We start from the raw sequence: 18631 nt of genomic DNA, 5'->3' as shown, positions 1-18631 counted from the left end.
AATGGGGCAACTTTGGGACGCTCCTGCCCCCCAGGGGTGCAACTTTTACCCCATTGTGAGGTATGTTCTTACAGAGCCTGTCAGCCTTTTCAAATGTGGCAAATCCCACGTTTCTGCGAAATCCTCGCTCAGAGCTACGTGTGGTCAAAGTTTGTCTCAATGTTAAGTCAATGGGACTTTTTTGGCCGCTTTTTCGCCCCTGGGGCGAACACCGCACCCCCGATCGCTTATAAAAGTCATAGCACTCCTCTCCTCAATGAGCCGGTCGATTTGACACCTCATTCATGGGTCTGAGACAAACGGTGCGGGGCGAGTTACGCGCCAAACTTTTGTGTGGAATAATAAGAAGAACTAGAATGTACATTTCCTGAAGAATATGTGTAGTGGTGCTTGCAGTGGCAAAACTCGCCACTCGGTTGCTAGGGTGTTGTACATGATTGCATACCAGCCAACAACCATGTCTGTACGATGTTGTGGAGCTGAAATATGGCTTCTATATGTTGCAATATGGTTGCTAGGTGTCTCTAAATGGTTGCTAGGGTGTGAATACACAGTTAACATGGTGATATTTACAGACTGTTTTACAACTGAAACTAATGAGCCAACCCCCATCTCTATACAATATTCTGACGCAGAGATGTAGGTCTTGTAAAATGGTTGCTAGGGTACTCTGTTTGGTTGCTATGGAGTTGCTTGGCAGCTACTAATGATGAAACTGCAAAGGCTTCTTGTCAGTATGAATGATATAAACCAACTCCCATCTCTATACGATGTTCTGATGCAGAGATATACATTTTGCTAAACAGTTACTAGGGTACTCTGTTTGGTTGCCATGGAGTGGTTTGGCAGCTGCCAATGATGAATTTCCAAAGGTTTCTTGTCAGTATGAATGATATAAACCAACTCCCATGCCTCTGTGACATTCAGAATGGAAGATATCCCTCTTTGGATTTTGGTTGCTAGGGTACTCTGTTTGGTTGCTAGGGAGTGGCTTATCAGCTGCTAATCATGAAACTCCAAAGGCTGCTTGTCAGTATGAATGATATAAACCAACTCCCATGCCTCTACGACATTCAGAATGGAAGATATGCCTCTTTGGATTTTGGTTGCTAGGGTACTCTGTTTGTTTGCTAGGGAGTGGCTTGTCAGCTGCCAATCATGAAACTCCAAAGGCTTCTTGTCAGTATGAATGATATAAATCAACTCCCATGCCTCTGTGACATTCAGAATGGAAGATATCCCTCTTTGGATTTTGTTTGCTAGGGTACTCTGTTTGGTTGCTAGGGAGTGGCTTGTCAGCTGCCAATCATGAAACTCCAAAGGCTGCTTGTCAGTATTAATGATATAAACCAACTCCCATGCCTCTGCGACATTCAGAATGGAAGATATCCCTCTTTGGATTTTGGTTGCTAGGGTACTCTGTTTGGTTGCTAGGGAGTGGCTTGTCAGCTGCCAATCATGAAACTCCAAAGGCTGCTTGTCAGTATTAATGATATAAACCAACTCCCATGCCTCTGCGACATTCAGAATGGAAGATATCCCTCTTTGGATTTTGGTTGCTAGGGTACTCTGTTTGGTTGCTAGGGAGTGGCTTGTCAGCTGCCAATCATGAAACTCCAAAGGCTTCTTGTCACTATGAATGATATAAACCAACTCCCATGCCTCTGTGACATTCAGAATGGAAGATATCCCTCTTTAGATTTTGGTTGCTAAGGTGCTCGACAATGGTTGCTAGGGAGGGGCTTGGAAGTGTTGAGGTGATTCATGATTGGCTGTTTGCTGCCCCGAGTCAAATGAGACCACCCCCATGTTTCTATGACAATTCAGTCTGGAGATATCTCTTTGAACTCTTTCAATGGAAGTCTATGGAACTTGTTGCTAAGGGGCTCTAAATGGTTGCTAGGGCGTGGCTTGATAGCTTCACCATGATCCTGAGAGACTGATTGGTCATCTGAGTAAAATGAGCCCTCCCCCTTGTCTCTATGACACTGTGATCCAGAGCTACTTTCAATACAATGTCCCTATGCAATTTACCATAGTAGGAAAAGCATGTGTGTTTCACGGGACGTTCCTTCCCCATAGTAAGTCAATGGGGCAACTTTGGGCATCTCCTGCCCCCCAGGGGTGCAACTTTTACCCCATTGTGAGGTATGTTCTTACAGAGCCTGTCAGCCTCTTCAAATGTGGCAAATCACACATTTCTGCGAAATCCTCGCTCAGAGCTACGTGTGGTCAAAGTTTGTCGCAATGTTAAGTCAATGGGACTTTTTTGGCCGCTTTTTCGCCCCTGGGGCAAACACCGTACCCCCGATCGCTTATAAAAGTCATAGCACACCTCTCCTTAATGAGCCGGTCGATTTGACACCTCATTCATGGCTCTGAGACAAACGGTGCGGGGCGAGTTACGTGCCAAACTTTGTCCAGAATAATAATAAGAACTAGAATGTACATTTCCTGAAGAAAATGTGAAATGGTGCTTGCAGTGGCAAAACTCTCCACTCGGTTGCTAGGGTGTTGTACATGATTGCATACGAGCCAACAACCATGTCTGTACGATGTTGTGGAGCTGAAATATGGCTTCTATATGTTGCAATATGGTTGCTAGGTGGCTCTAAATGGTTGCTAGGGTGTGAATACACAGTTACCATGGTGATATTTACAGACTGTTTTACAACTGAAACTAATGAGCCAACCCCCATCTCTATACAATATTCTGATGCAGAGATGTAGGTCTTGTAAAATGGTTGCAAGGGTACTCTGTTTGGTTGCTATGGAGTTGCTTGGCAGCTGCTGATGATGAAACTGCAAAGGCTTCTTGTCAGTATGAATGATATAAACCAACTCCCATCTCTATACGATGTTCTGATGCAGAGATATACGTTTTGCTAAACGGTTGCTAGGGTACTCTGTTTGGTTACTAGGGAGTAGCGTGGCAGCTGCCAATCATGAAACTCCAAAGGCTGCTTGTCAGTATGAATGATATAATCCAACTCTCATGCCTCTGCGACATACAGAATGGAAGATATCCCTCTTTGGATATTGGTTGCTAGGGTACTCTGTTTGGTTGCTAGGGAGTGGCTTGTCAGCTGCCAATCATGAAACTCCAAAGGCTGCTTGTCAGTATGAATGATATAAACCAACTCCCATGCCTCTGCGACATTCAGAATGGAAGATATGCCTCTTTGGATTTTGGTTGCTAGGGTACTCTGTTTGGTTGCTATGGAGTTACTTGGCAGCTGCCAATGATGCAATTCCAAAGGCTTCTTGTCACTATGAATGATATAAACCAACTCCCATGCCTCTGTGACATTCAGAATGGAAGATATCCCTCTTTGGATTTTGGTTGCTAGGATACTCTGTTTGGTTGCTAGGGAGTGGCTTGGCAGCTGCCACTGATGAAACTGCAAAGGCTTCTTGTCATTATGAATTATATAAACCAACTCCCATGCCTCTGTGACATTCAGAATGGAAGATATCCCTCTTTGTATTTTGGTTGCTAGGGTACTCTGTTGGTTGCTAGGGAGTGGCTTGGCAGCTGCCAATCATGAAACTTCAAAGGCTGCTTGTCAGTATGAATGATATAAACCAACTCCAATCTCTATACGATGTTCTGATACAGAGATATTCGTTTTGCTAAACGGTTGCTAGGGTACTCTGTTTGGTTGCTAGGGAGTGGCTTGGCAGTTGCCAATGATGAATCTGCAAAGGCTTCTTGTCACTATGAATGATATAAACCATCTCCCATTTCTCTGTGACATTCAGAATGGCAGATATCCCTCTTTGTATTTTGGTTGCTAAGGTACTCTGTTTGGTTGCTATAGAGTGGCTTGGCAGATGCCAATTATGAAACTGCAAAAGCTTCTTGTCACTATGAATGATATAAACCAACTCCCATGCCTCTGTGATATTCATAATGGAAGATATCCCTCTTTGGATTTTGGTTGCTAAGGTGTTCGACAATGGTTGCTAGGGAGGGGCTAGGAAGTGTTGAGGTGATTCATGATTGGCTGTTTGCTGCCCCGAGTCAAATGAGACCACCCCCATGTTTCTATGACAATTCAGTCCGGAGATATCTCTTTGAACTCTTTCAATGGAAGTCTATGGAACTTGTTGCTAAGGGGCTCTAAATGGTTGCTAGGGCGTGGCTTGATAGCTTCACAATGATCCTGAGAGACTGATTGGTCGTCTGAGTAAAATGAGCCCGCCCCCTTGTCTCTATGACACTGTGATCAGGAGCTATGTTCAATACAAAATCCCTATGCAATTTACCATAGTAGGAAAAGCATGTGAGTTTCACAGGACGTTCCTTCCCCATAGTAAGTCAATGGGGCAACTTTGGGCAGCTTCTGCCCCCCAGGGCTACAACTTTTACCCCATTGTGAGGTATGTTCTTACAGAGCCTGTCAGCCTCTTCAAATGTGGCAAATCACAAGTTTATGTGAAATCCTCGCTCTGAGCTAGGAGTCGTCAAAGTTTGTCGCAATGTTAAGTCTATGGGACTTTTTTGGACGCTTTTTTGCCCCTGGGGCAAACATCGCACCCCCGATCGCTTATAAAAGTCATAGCACACCTCTCCTCAATGAGCCGGTCGATTTGACACCTCACTCAGGGGTCTGAGACAAACGGTGCGGGACGAGTTACGCGCCAAACTTTGTCCAGAATAAAAATAAGAACTAGAATGTACATTTCCTGAAGAAAATGTGAAGTGGTGCTTGCAGTGGCAAAATTCGCCACTGGGCAGATGCTAACACAATTTTCATGTTGTGATACCATGATATACCACATTTTAGCATTATTTACCACGATTTACCATGTTTTTATAAGATTTTTTACTACAATGTACCACATTCCAGCATGATTTACTATGATTAACATGTTGTTAGAATGATGCTAGCAGGATTAACATGTTGTTAGCATGATTAGCATGTTGGTTGGATGATGCTAGCATGATTAGCATTTTGTTAGCATGCTTTTAACAAGATGCAAGCATGATTAGCATGTTGCTAGCATGTTTTTAGCTAGATGCTAACATGATTAGCATGTTGCTAGCATGATGCTAGCTTGATTAGCATGTTGCTAGCATAATGCTAGCATGATTAGCATGTTGCTAGCTTGATTAGCATGATGCTAGCATTATGCTAGCTTGATTAGCATGTTGTTAGCATGATGCTAGCTTTATTAGCATGTTGTTAGCCTAATGCTAGCATGATTAGCATGTTGCTAGCATGATGCTAGCTTGATTAGCATTTTGCTAGCATGATTAGCATGTTGCTAGCATGATGCTAGCTTGATTAGCATGTTGCTAGCATAATGCTAGCATGATTAGCATGTTGCTAGCATGATGCTAGCTTGATTAGCATGATGCAAGCATTATGCTAGCTTGATTAGCATGTTGTTAGCATGATGTTAGCTTTATTAGCATGTTGGTAGCATAATGCTAGCATGATTAGCATGTTGCTAGCATGATGCTAGCTTGATTAGCATGTTGCTAGCATGATTAGCATGTTGCTAACATGATGCTAGCTTGATTAGCATGTTGCTAGCCAATGCTAGCTTGATTAGCATGTTGCCAGCATGTTTTTAGCAAGATGCTGTTGCCAGGTGGTTGCTAGGGTGTTCTGGGTGGTTGCTATGGTGTTGCTAGGCAGTTGCTAAGGTGTTCTGGGTGGTTGCTAGGCAGTTGCTAGGGTATTCTTGGTGGTTGCTAGGGCGTTGCTAGGTGGTTGCTAGGGTGTTCTGGGTGGTTGCTATGGTGTTGCTAGGCAGTTGCTATGGTATTTTGGGTGGATACTAGGGCATTGCTAGGCAGTTGCTAGGGTGTTCTGGTTGGTTGCTAGGTGTTCTGGGTGGTTGCTAGGCAGTTGCTAGGTGTTCTAGGTGGTTGCTAGGCAGTTGCTAGGGTGTTCTGGGTGCTTGCTAGAGTTTTTTGTGGTTACTAGAGCATTTCTAGACGTTGCTAGGGTGTTCAGGGTGGTTGCTAAGGTGTTTTTGTTAGTTGCTATGGTGTTACTAGGTGGTTGGTAGTTGTCAAATATGGTTACTATGGAGTTTTTATAGAGTTCTTAAAATCTTTAATAACGAGTGCCTTCTGTACGGCACTCGGCCTGCGGCCTCGTGCCTATGGCCGAATAGGCACAAGCATGGAGCGATATCGCAAGGCCACGAGAGTAAAATTGCTTTAAAAAATATTTAAAAAATAAAAAAATGTTTTTTTTTGGTTTAGGGTGGTTGCTAGGGAGCTCTTAGTGGTTGCTAGGGTGCTGAAACTGGTTGCTAGGGTGTGGCTATGAAGATTTTGGGCCATAACTTATTGGCTGCTTGATAATATAAATCCTCTGAGGGAGAGAGAGAGGGAGAGACGCAGGGGTGTCAGGCCCTTTGGAGTGGTGTGTGTGTGAAAACGTCGGTTGGGATTCAAATATTTTTAGAACTCCCAATGTAAAGTCAATGGGACTTTTTTAGCCGCTTTTTCGTCCGCTGTGCGAACATCGTACACCCGATCGCTTAGAAAAGTCATAGCACACCTCTCCTCAATGAGCCGCTCGATTTGACGCCTCACTCAGGGGTCTGTGACAAACGGTGCGGGGCGAGTTTCGCGCCAAACTTTTGTGTGGAAGAATAATAATAAGAAGAAGAAAAATAACTAGAATGTACATTTCCTGAAGAAAATGTGAAATGGTGCTTGCAGTGGCAAAACTCTCCACTCGGTTGCTAGGGTGTTGTACATGATTGCATACGAGCCAACAACCATGTCTGTACGATGTTGTGGAGCTGAAATATGGCTTCTATATGTTGCAATATGGTTGCTAGGTGGCTCTAAATGGTTGCTAGGGTGTGAATACACAGTTACCATGGTGATATTTACAGACTGTTTTACAACTGAAACTAATGAGCCAACCCCCATCTCTATACAATATTCTGATGCAGAGATGTAGGTCTTGTAAAATGGTTGCAAGGGTACTCTGTTTGGTTGCTATGGAGTTGCTTGGCAGCTGCTGATGATGAAACTGCAAAGGCTTCTTGTCAGTATGAATGATATAAACCAACTCCCATCTCTATACGATGTTCTGATGCAGAGATATACGTTTTGCTAAACGGTTGCTAGGGTACTCTGTTTGGTTACTAGGGAGTAGCGTGGCAGCTGCCAATCATGAAACTCCAAAGGCTGCTTGTCAGTATGAATGATATAATCCAACTCTCATGCCTCTGCGACATACAGAATGGAAGATATCCCTCTTTGGATATTGGTTGCTAGGGTACTCTGTTTGGTTGCTAGGGAGTGGCTTGTCAGCTGCCAATCATGAAACTCCAAAGGCTGCTTGTCAGTATGAATGATATAAACCAACTCCCATGCCTCTGCGACATTCAGAATGGAAGATATGCCTCTTTGGATTTTGGTTGCTAGGGTACTCTGTTTGGTTGCTATGGAGTTACTTGGCAGCTGCCAATGATGCAATTCCAAAGGCTTCTTGTCACTATGAATGATATAAACCAACTCCCATGCCTCTGTGACATTCAGAATGGAAGATATCCCTCTTTGGATTTTGGTTGCTAGGATACTCTGTTTGGTTGCTAGGGAGTGGCTTGGCAGCTGCCACTGATGAAACTGCAAAGGCTTCTTGTCATTATGAATTATATAAACCAACTCCCATGCCTCTGTGACATTCAGAATGGAAGATATCCCTCTTTGTATTTTGGTTGCTAGGGTACTCTGTTGGTTGCTAGGGAGTGGCTTGGCAGCTGCCAATCATGAAACTTCAAAGGCTGCTTGTCAGTATGAATGATATAAACCAACTCCAATCTCTATACGATGTTCTGATACAGAGATATTCGTTTTGCTAAACGGTTGCTAGGGTACTCTGTTTGGTTGCTAGGGAGTGGCTTGGCAGTCGCCAATGATGAATCTGCAAAGGCTTCTTGTCACTATGAATGATATAAACCATCTCCCATTTCTCTGTGACATTCAGAATGGCAGATATCCCTCTTTGTATTTTGGTTGCTAAGGTACTCTGTTTGGTTGCTATAGAGTGGCTTGGCAGATGCCAATTATGAAACTGCAAAAGCTTCTTGTCACTATGAATGATATAAACCAACTCCCATGCCTCTGTGATATTCATAATGGAAGATATCCCTCTTTGGATTTTGGTTGCTAAGGTGTTCGACAATGGTTGCTAGGGAGGGGCTAGGAAGTGTTGAGGTGATTCATGATTGGCTGTTTGCTGCCCCGAGTCAAATGAGACCACCCCCATGTTTCTATGACAATTCAGTCCGGAGATATCTCTTTGAACTCTTTCAATGGAAGTCTATGGAACTTGTTGCTAAGGGGCTCTAAATGGTTGCTAGGGCGTGGCTTGATAGCTTCACAATGATCCTGAGAGACTGATTGGTCGTCTGAGTAAAATGAGCCCGCCCCCTTGTCTCTATGACACTGTGATCAGGAGCTATGTTCAATACAAAATCCCTATGCAATTTACCATAGTAGGAAAAGCATGTGAGTTTCACAGGACGTTCCTTCCCCATAGTAAGTCAATGGGGCAACTTTGGGCAGCTTCTGCCCCCCAGGGCTACAACTTTTACCCCATTGTGAGGTATGTTCTTACAGAGCCTGTCAGCCTCTTCAAATGTGGCAAATCACAAGTTTATGTGAAATCCTCGCTCTGAGCTAGGAGTCGTCAAAGTTTGTCGCAATGTTAAGTCTATGGGACTTTTTTGGACGCTTTTTTGCCCCTGGGGCAAACATCGCACCCCCGATCGCTTATAAAAGTCATAGCACACCTCTCCTCAATGAGCCGGTCGATTTGACACCTCACTCAGGGGTCTGAGACAAACGGTGCGGGACGAGTTACGCGCCAAACTTTGTCCAGAATAAAAATAAGAACTAGAATGTACATTTCCTGAAGAAAATGTGAAGTGGTGCTTGCAGTGGCAAAATTCGCCACTGGGCAGATGCTAACACAATTTTCATGTTGTGATACCATGATATACCACATTTTAGCATTATTTACCACGATTTACCATGTTTTTATAAGATTTTTTACTACAATGTACCACATTCCAGCATGATTTACTATGATTAACATGTTGTTAGAATGATGCTAGCAGGATTAACATGTTGTTAGCATGATTAGCATGTTGGTTGGATGATGCTAGCATGATTAGCATTTTGTTAGCATGCTTTTAACAAGATGCAAGCATGGTTAGCATGTTGCTAGCATGTTTTTAGCTAGATGCTAACATGATTAGCATGTTGCTAGCATGATGCTAGCTTGATTAGCATGTTGCTAGCATAATGCTAGCATGATTAGCATGTTGCTAGCTTGATTAGCATGATGCTAGCATTATGCTAGCTTGATTAGCATGTTGTTAGCATGATGCTAGCTTTATTAGCATGTTGTTAGCCTAATGCTAGCATGATTAGCATGTTGCTAGCATGATGCTAGCTTGATTAGCATTTTGCTAGCATGATTAGCATGTTGCTAGCATGATGCTAGCTTGATTAGCATGTTGCTAGCATAATGCTAGCATGATTAGCATGTTGCTAGCATGATGCTAGCTTGATTAGCATGATGCAAGCATTATGCTAGCTTGATTAGCATGTTGTTAGCATGATGTTAGCTTTATTAGCATGTTGGTAGCATAATGCTAGCATGATTAGCATGTTGCTAGCATGATGCTAGCTTGATTAGCATGTTGCTAGCATGATTAGCATGTTGCTAACATGATGCTAGCTTGATTAGCATGTTGCTAGCATGATGCTAGCTTGATTAGCATGTTGCCAGCATGTTTTTAGCAAGATGCTGTTGCCAGGTGGTTGCTAGGGTGTTCTGGGTGGTTGCTATGGTGTTGCTAGGCAGTTGCTAAGGTGTTCTGGGTGGTTGCTAGGCAGTTGCTAGGGTATTCTTGGTGGTTGCTAGGGCGTTGCTAGGTGGTTGCTAGGGTGTTCTGGGTGGTTGCTATGGTGTTGCTAGGCAGTTGCTATGGTATTTTGGGTGGATACTAGGGCATTGCTAGGCAGTTGCTAGGGTGTTCTGGTTGGTTGCTAGGTGTTCTGGGTGGTTGCTAGGCAGTTGCTAGGTGTTCTAGGTGGTTGCTAGGCAGTTGCTAGGGTGTTCTGGGTGCTTGCTAGAGTTTTTTGTGGTTACTAGAGCATTTCTAGACGTTGCTAGGGTGTTCAGGGTGGTTGCTAAGGTGTTTTTGTTAGTTGCTATGGTGTTACTAGGTGGTTGGTAGTTGTCAAATATGGTTACTATGGAGTTTTTATAGAGTTCTTAAAATCTTTAATAACGAGTGCCTTCTGTACGGCACTCGGCCTGCGGCCTCGTGCCTATGGCCGAATAGGCACAAGCATGGAGCGATATCGCAAGGCCACGAGAGTAAAATTGCTTTAAAAAATATTTAAAAAATAAAAAAATGTTTTTTTTTGGTTTAGGGTGGTTGCTAGGGAGCTCTTAGTGGTTGCTAGGGTGCTGAAACTGGTTGCTAGGGTGTGGCTATGAAGATTTTGGGCCATAACTTATTGGCTGCTTGATAATATAAATCCTCTGAGGGAGAGAGAGAGGGAGAGACGCAGGGGTGTCAGGCCCTTTGGAGTGGTGTGTGTGTGAAAACGTCGGTTGGGATTCAAATATTTTTAGAACTCCCAATGTAAAGTCAATGGGACTTTTTTAGCCGCTTTTTCGTCCGCTGTGCGAACATCGTACACCCGATCGCTTAGAAAAGTCATAGCACACCTCTCCTCAATGAGCCGCTCGATTTGACGCCTCACTCAGGGGTCTGTGACAAACGGTGCGGGGCGAGTTTCGCGCCAAACTTTTGTGTGGAAGAATAATAATAAGAAGAAGAAAAATAATAAGTATGAGCAATAACAATAGTGATGCCTTGCTTTCAGCAAGCACCACTAATAATAACTAGAATGTACATTTCCTGAAGAAAATGTGAAGTGGTGCTTGCAGTGGCAAAATTCGCCACTGGGCAGATGCTAACACAATTGACATGTTGTGATACCATGATATACCACATTTTAGCATTATTTACCATGATTTACCATGTTTCTAAGATGATTTATTACGATTTACCACATTCCAGCATGATTTACTATGATTAACATGTTGTTAGAATGATGCTAGCAGGATTAGCATGTTGTTAGCATGATTAGCATGTTGGTTGGATGATGCTAGCATGATTAGCATGTTGCTAGCATGCTTTTAACAAGATGCTAGCATGATTAGCATTTTGCTAGCATGTTTTTAGCTAGATACTAACATGATTAGCATGTTGTTAACATTATGCTAGCTTGATTAGCATGTTGCTAGCATGATTAGCATGTTGCTAGCATGATGCTAGCTTGATTAGCATGTTGTTAGCATAATGCTAGCATGATTAGCATGTTGCTAGCATGATGCTAGCTTGATTAGCATGATGCTAGCATTATGCTAGCTTGATTAGCATGTTGTTAGCATGATGCTAGCTTTATTAGCATGTTGGTAGCATAATGCTAGCATGATTAGCATGTTGCTAGCATGATGCTAGCTTGATTAGCATGTTGCTAGCATGATTAGCATGTTGCTAGCATGATGCTAGCTTGATTAGCATGTTGCTAGCATAATGCTAGCATGATTAGCATGTTGCTAGCATGATGCTAGCTTGATTAGCATGATGCTAGCATTATGCTAGCTTGATTAGCATGTTGTTAAAATGATGCTAGCTTTATTAGCATGTTGGTAGCATAATGCTAGCATGATTAGCATGATGCTAGCTTGATTAGCATGTTGCTAGCATGATGCTAGCTTGATTAGCATGTTGATAGCATGATGCTAGCTTGATTAGCATGTTGCTAGCATGATGCTAGCTTGATTAGCATGTTGCCAGCTTGTTTTTAGCAAGATGCTGTTGCCAGGTGGTTGCTAGGGTGTTCTGGGTGGTTGCTATGGTGTTGCTAGGCAGTTGCTAAGGTGTTCTGGGTGGTTGCTAGGCAGTTGCTAGGGTATTATTGGTGGTTGCTAGGCAGTTGCTAGGGTATTCTTGGTGGTTGCTGGGGCGTTGCTAGGTGGTTGCTAGGGTGTTCTGGGTGGTTGCTATGGTGTTGCTAGGCAGTTGCTATGGTATTCTGGGTGGATGCTAGGGCATTGCTAGGCAGTTGCTAGGGTGTTCTGGGTGGTTGCTAGGCAGTTGCTAGGTGTTCTAGGTGGTTGATAGGCAGTTGCTAGGGTGTTCTGGGTGCTTGCTAGTTTTTTGTGGTTACTAGAGCATTTCTAGACGTTGCTAGGGTGTTCAGGGTGGTTGCTAAGGTGTTTTTGTTAGTTGCTATGGTGTTACTAGGTGGTTGGTAGTTGTCAAATATGGTTACTATGGAGTTTTTATAGAGTTCTTAAAATCTTTAATAACGAGTGCCTTCTGTATGGCACTCGGCCTGCGGCCTCGTGCCTATGGCCGAATAGGCACAAGCATGGAGCGATATCGCAAGGCCACGAGAGTAAAATTGCTTTAAAAAATATAAAAAAAATTTAAAAATGGTTTTTTTTGGTTTAGGGTAGTTGCTAGGGAGCTCTTAGTGGTTGCTAGGGTGCTGAAACTGGTTGCTAGGGTGTGGCTATGAAGATTTTAGGCCATAACTTATTGGCTGCTTGATAATATAAATCCTCTGAGGGAGAGAGAGAGGGAGAGACGCAGGGGTGTCAGGCCCTTTGGAGTGGTGTGTGTGTGAAAACGTCGGTTGGGATTCAAATATTTTTAGAACTCCCAATGTAAAGTCAATGGGACTTTTTTGGCCGCTTTTTTGTCCGCTGTGCGAACATCGTACACCCCATCGCTTAGAAAAGTCATAGCACACCTCTCCTCAATGAGCCGCTCGATTTGACACCTCACTCAGGGGTCTGTGACAAACGGTGCGGGGCGAGTTACGCGCCAAACTTTGTGTGGAATAATAAGAATAACTAGAATGTACATTTCCTGAAGAAAATGTGAAATGGTGCTTGCAGTGGCAAAACTCTCCACTCGGTTGCTAGGGTGTTGTACATGATTGCATACGAGCCAACAACCATGTCTGTACGATGTTGTGGAGCTGAAATATGGCTTCTATATGTTGCAATATGGTTGCTAGGTGGCTCTAAATGGTTGCTAGGGTGTGAATACACAGTTACCATGGTGATATTTACAGACTGTTTTACAACTGAAACTAATGAGCCAACCCCCATCTCTATACAATATTCTGATGCAGAGATGTAGGTCTTGTAAAATGGTTGCAAGGGTACTCTGTTTGGTTGCTATGGAGTTGCTTGGCAGCTGCTGATGATGAAACTGCAAAGGCTTCTTGTCAGTATGAATGATATAAACCAACTCCCATCTCTATACGATGTTCTGATGCAGAGATATACGTTTTGCTAAACGGTTGCTAGGGTACTCTGTTTGGTTACTAGGGAGTAGCGTGGCAGCTGCCAATCATGAAACTCCAAAGGCTGCTTGTCAGTATGAATGATATAATCCAACTCTCATGCCTCTGCGACATACAGAATGGAAGATATCCCTCTTTGGATATTGGTTGCTAGGGTACTCTGTTTGGTTGCTAGGGAGTGGCTTGTCAGCTGCCAATCATGAAACTCCAAAGGCTGCTTGTCAGTATGAATGATATAAACCAACTCCCATGCCTCTGCGACATTCAGAATGGAAGATATGCCTCTTTGGATTTTGGTTGCTAGGGTACTCTGTTTGGTTGCTATGGAGTTACTTGGCAGCTGCCAATGATGCAATTCCAAAGGCTTCTTGTCACTATGAATGATATAAACCAACTCCCATGCCTCTGTGACATTCAGAATGGAAGATATCCCTCTTTGGATTTTGGTTGCTAGGATACTCTGTTTGGTTGCTAGGGAGTGGCTTGGCAGCTGCCACTGATGAAACTGCAAAGGCTTCTTGTCATTATGAATTATATAAACCAACTCCCATGCCTCTGTGACATTCAGAATGGAAGATATCCCTCTTTGTATTTTGGTTGCTAGGGTACTCTGTTGGTTGCTAGGGAGTGGCTTGGCAGCTGCCAATCATGAAACTTCAAAGGCTGCTTGTCAGTATGAATGATATAAACCAACTCCAATCTCTATACGATGTTCTGATACAGAGATATTCGTTTTGCTAAACGGTTGCTAGGGTACTCTGTTTGGTTGCTAGGGAGTGGCTTGGCAGTTGCCAATGATGAATCTGCAAAGGCTTCTTGTCACTATGAATGATATAAACCATCTCCCATTTCTCTGTGACATTCAGAATGGCAGATATCCCTCTTTGTATTTTGGTTGCTAAGGTACTCTGTTTGGTTGCTATAGAGTGGCTTGGCAGATGCCAATTATGAAACTGCAAAAGCTTCTTGTCACTATGAATGATATAAACCAACTCCCATGCCTCTGTGATATTCATAATGGAAGATATCCCTCTTTGGATTTTGGTTGCTAAGGTGTTCGACAATGGTTGCTAGGGAGGGGCTAGGAAGTGTTGAGGTGATTCATGATTGGCTGTTTGCTGCCCCGAGTCAAATGAGACCACCCCCATGTTTCTATGACAATTCAGTCCGGAGATATCTCTTTGAACTCTTTCAATGGAAGTCTATGGAACTTGTTGCTAAGGGGCTCTAAATGGTTGCTAGGGCGTGGCTTGATAGCTTCACAATGATCCTGAGAGACTGATTGGTCGTCTGAGTAAAATGAGCCCGCCCCCTTGTCTCTATGACACTGTGATCAGGAGCTATGTTCAATACAAAATCCCTATGCAATTTACCATAGTAGGAAAAGCATGTGAGTTTCACAGGACGTTCCTTCCCCATAGTAAGTCAATGGGGCAACTTTGGGCAGCTTCTGCCCCCCAGGGCTACAACTTTTACCCCATTGTGAGGTATGTTCTTACAGAGCCTGTCAGCCTCTTCAAATGTGGCAAATCACAAGTTTATGTGAAATCCTCGCTCTGAGCTAGGAGTCGTCAAAGTTTGTCGCAATGTTAAGTCTATGGGACTTTTTTGGACGCTTTTTTGCCCCTGGGGCAAACATCGCACCCCCGATCGCTTATAAAAGTCATAGCACACCTCTCCTCAATGAGCCGGTCGATTTGACACCTCACTCAGGGGTCTGAGACAAACGGTGCGGGACGAGTTACGCGCCAAACTTTGTCCAGAATAAAAATAAGAACTAGAATGTACATTTCCTGAAGAAAATGTGAAGTGGTGCTTGCAGTGGCAAAATTCGCCACTGGGCAGATGCTAACACAATTTTCATGTTGTGATACCATGATATACCACATTTTAGCATTATTTACCACGATTTACCATGTTTTTATAAGATTTTTTACTACAATGTACCACATTCCAGCATGATTTACTATGATTAACATGTTGTTAGAATGATGCTAGCAGGATTAACATGTTGTTAGCATGATTAGCATGTTGGTTGGATGATGCTAGCATGATTAGCATTTTGTTAGCATGCTTTTAACAAGATGCAAGCATGATTAGCATGTTGCTAGCATGTTTTTAGCTAGATGCTAACATGATTAGCATGTTGCTAGCATGATGCTAGCTTGATTAGCATGTTGCTAGCATAATGCTAGCATGATTAGCATGTTGCTAGCTTGATTAGCATGATGCTAGCATTATGCTAGCTTGATTAGCATGTTGTTAGCATGATGCTAGCTTTATTAGCATGTTGTTAGCCTAATGCTAGCATGATTAGCATGTTGCTAGCATGATGCTAGCTTGATTAGCATTTTGCTAGCATGATTAGCATGTTGCTAGCATGATGCTAGCTTGATTAGCATGTTGCTAGCATAATGCTAGCATGATTAGCATGTTGCTAGCATGATGCTAGCTTGATTAGCATGATGCAAGCATTATGCTAGCTTGATTAGCATGTTGTTAGCATGATGTTAGCTTTATTAGCATGTTGGTAGCATAATGCTAGCATGATTAGCATGTTGCTAGCATGATGCTAGCTTGATTAGCATGTTGCTAGCATGATTAGCATGTTGCTAACATGATGCTAGCTTGATTAGCATGTTGCTAGCCAATGCTAGCTTGATTAGCATGTTGCCAGCATGTTTTTAGCAAGATGCTGTTGCCAGGTGGTTGCTAGGGTGTTCTGGGTGGTTGCTATGGTGTTGCTAGGCAGTTGCTAAGGTGTTCTGGGTGGTTGCTAGGCAGTTGCTAGGGTATTCTTGGTGGTTGCTAGGGCGTTGCTAGGTGGTTGCTAGGGTGTTCTGGGTGGTTGCTATGGTGTTGCTAGGCAGTTGCTATGGTATTTTGGGTGGATACTAGGGCATTGCTAGGCAGTTGCTAGGGTGTTCTGGTTGGTTGCTAGGTGTTCTGGGTGGTTGCTAGGCAGTTGCTAGGTGTTCTAGGTGGTTGCTAGGCAGTTGCTAGGGTGTTCTGGGTGCTTGCTAGAGTTTTTTGTGGTTACTAGAGCATTTCTAGACGTTGCTAGGGTGTTCAGGGTGGTTGCTAAGGTGTTTTTGTTAGTTGCTATGGTGTTACTAGGTGGTTGGTAGTTGTCAAATATGGTTACTATGGAGTTTTTATAGAGTTCTTAAAATCTTTAATAACGAGTGCCTTCTGTACGGCACTCGGCCTGCGGCCTCGTGCCTATGGCCGAATAGGCACAAGCATGGAGCGATATCGCAAGGCCACGAGAGTAAAATTGCTTTAAAAAATATTTAAAAAATAAAAAAATGTTTTTTTTTGGTTTAGGGTGGTTGCTAGGGAGCTCTTAGTGGTTGCTAGGGTGCTGAAACTGGTTGCTAGGGTGTGGCTATGAAGATTTTGGGCCATAACTTATTGGCTGCTTGATAATATAAATCCTCTGAGGGAGAGAGAGAGGGAGAGACGCAGGGGTGTCAGGCCCTTTGGAGTGGTGTGTGTGTGAAAACGTCGGTTGGGATTCAAATATTTTTAGAACTCCCAATGTAAAGTCAATGGGACTTTTTTAGCCGCTTTTTCGTCCGCTGTGCGAACATCGTACACCCGATCGCTTAGAAAAGTCATAGCACACCTCTCCTCAATGAGCCGCTCGATTTGACGCCTCACTCAGGGGTCTGTGACAAACGGTGCGGGGCGAGTTTCGCGCCAAACTTTTGTGTGGAAGAATAATAATAAGAAGAAGAAAAATAACTAGAATGTACATTTCCTGAAGAAAATGTGAAATGGTGCTTGCAGTGGCAAAACTCTCCACTCGGTTGCTAGGGTGTTGTACATGATTGCATACGAGCCAACAACCATGTCTGTACGATGTTGTGGAGCTGAAATATGGCTTCTATATGTTGCAATATGGTTGCTAGGTGGCTCTAAATGGTTGCTAGGGTGTGAATACACAGTTACCATGGTGATATTTACAGACTGTTTTACAACTGAAACTAATGAGCCAACCCCCATCTCTATACAATATTCTGATGCAGAGATGTAGGTCTTGTAAAATGGTTGCAAGGGTACTCTGTTTGGTTGCTATGGAGTTGCTTGGCAGCTGCTGATGATGAAACTGCAAAGGCTTCTTGTCAGTATGAATGATATAAACCAACTCCCATCTCTATACGATGTTCTGATGCAGAGATATACGTTTTGCTAAACGGTTGCTAGGGTACTCTGTTTGGTTACTAGGGAGTAGCGTGGCAGCTGCCAATCATGAAACTCCAAAGGCTGCTTGTCAGTATGAATGATATAATCCAACTCTCATGCCTCTGCGACATACAGAATGGAAGATATCCCTCTTTGGATATTGGTTGCTAGGGTACTCTGTTTGGTTGCTAGGGAGTGGCTTGTCAGCTGCCAATCATGAAACTCCAAAGGCTGCTTGTCAGTATGAATGATATAAACCAACTCCCATGCCTCTGCGACATTCAGAATGGAAGATATGCCTCTTTGGATTTTGGTTGCTAGGGTACTCTGTTTGGTTGCTATGGAGTTACTTGGCAGCTGCCAATGATGCAATTCCAAAGGCTTCTTGTCACTATGAATGATATAAACCAACTCCCATGCCTCTGTGACATTCAGAATGGAAGATATCCCTCTTTGGATTTTGGTTGCTAGGATACTCTGTTTGGTTGCTAGGGAGTGGCTTGGCAGCTGCCACTGATGAAACTGCAAAGGCTTCTTGTCATTATGAATTATATAAACCAACTCCCATGCCTCTGTGACATTCAGAATGGAAGATATCCCTCTTTGTATTTTGGTTGCTAGGGTACTCTGTTGGTTGCTAGGGAGTGGCTTGGCAGCTGCCAATCATGAAACTTCAAAGGCTGCTTGTCAGTATGAATGATATAAACCAACTCCAATCTCTATACGATGTTCTGATACAGAGATATTCGTTTTGCTAAACGGTTGCTAGGGTACTCTGTTTGGTTGCTAGGGAGTGGCTTGGCAGTCGCCAATGATGAATCTGCAAAGGCTTCTTGTCACTATGAATGATATAAACCATCTCCCATTTCTCTGTGACATTCAGAATGGCAGATATCCCTCTTTGTATTTTGGTTGCTAAGGTACTCTGTTTGGTTGCTATAGAGTGGCTTGGCAGATGCCAATTATGAAACTGCAAAAGCTTCTTGTCACTATGAATGATATAAACCAACTCCCATGCCTCTGTGATATTCATAATGGAAGATATCCCTCTTT

The sequence above is a fragment of the Scardinius erythrophthalmus genome (genome assembly GCF_964197995.2).
Source record: "Scardinius erythrophthalmus genome assembly, chromosome: 2".
Classification (NCBI taxonomy): Eukaryota; Metazoa; Chordata; class Actinopteri; order Cypriniformes; family Leuciscidae; genus Scardinius; species Scardinius erythrophthalmus.
The sequence above is the reverse complement of the archived record's forward strand: the minus strand, read 5'-3'. Positions refer to the sequence as shown.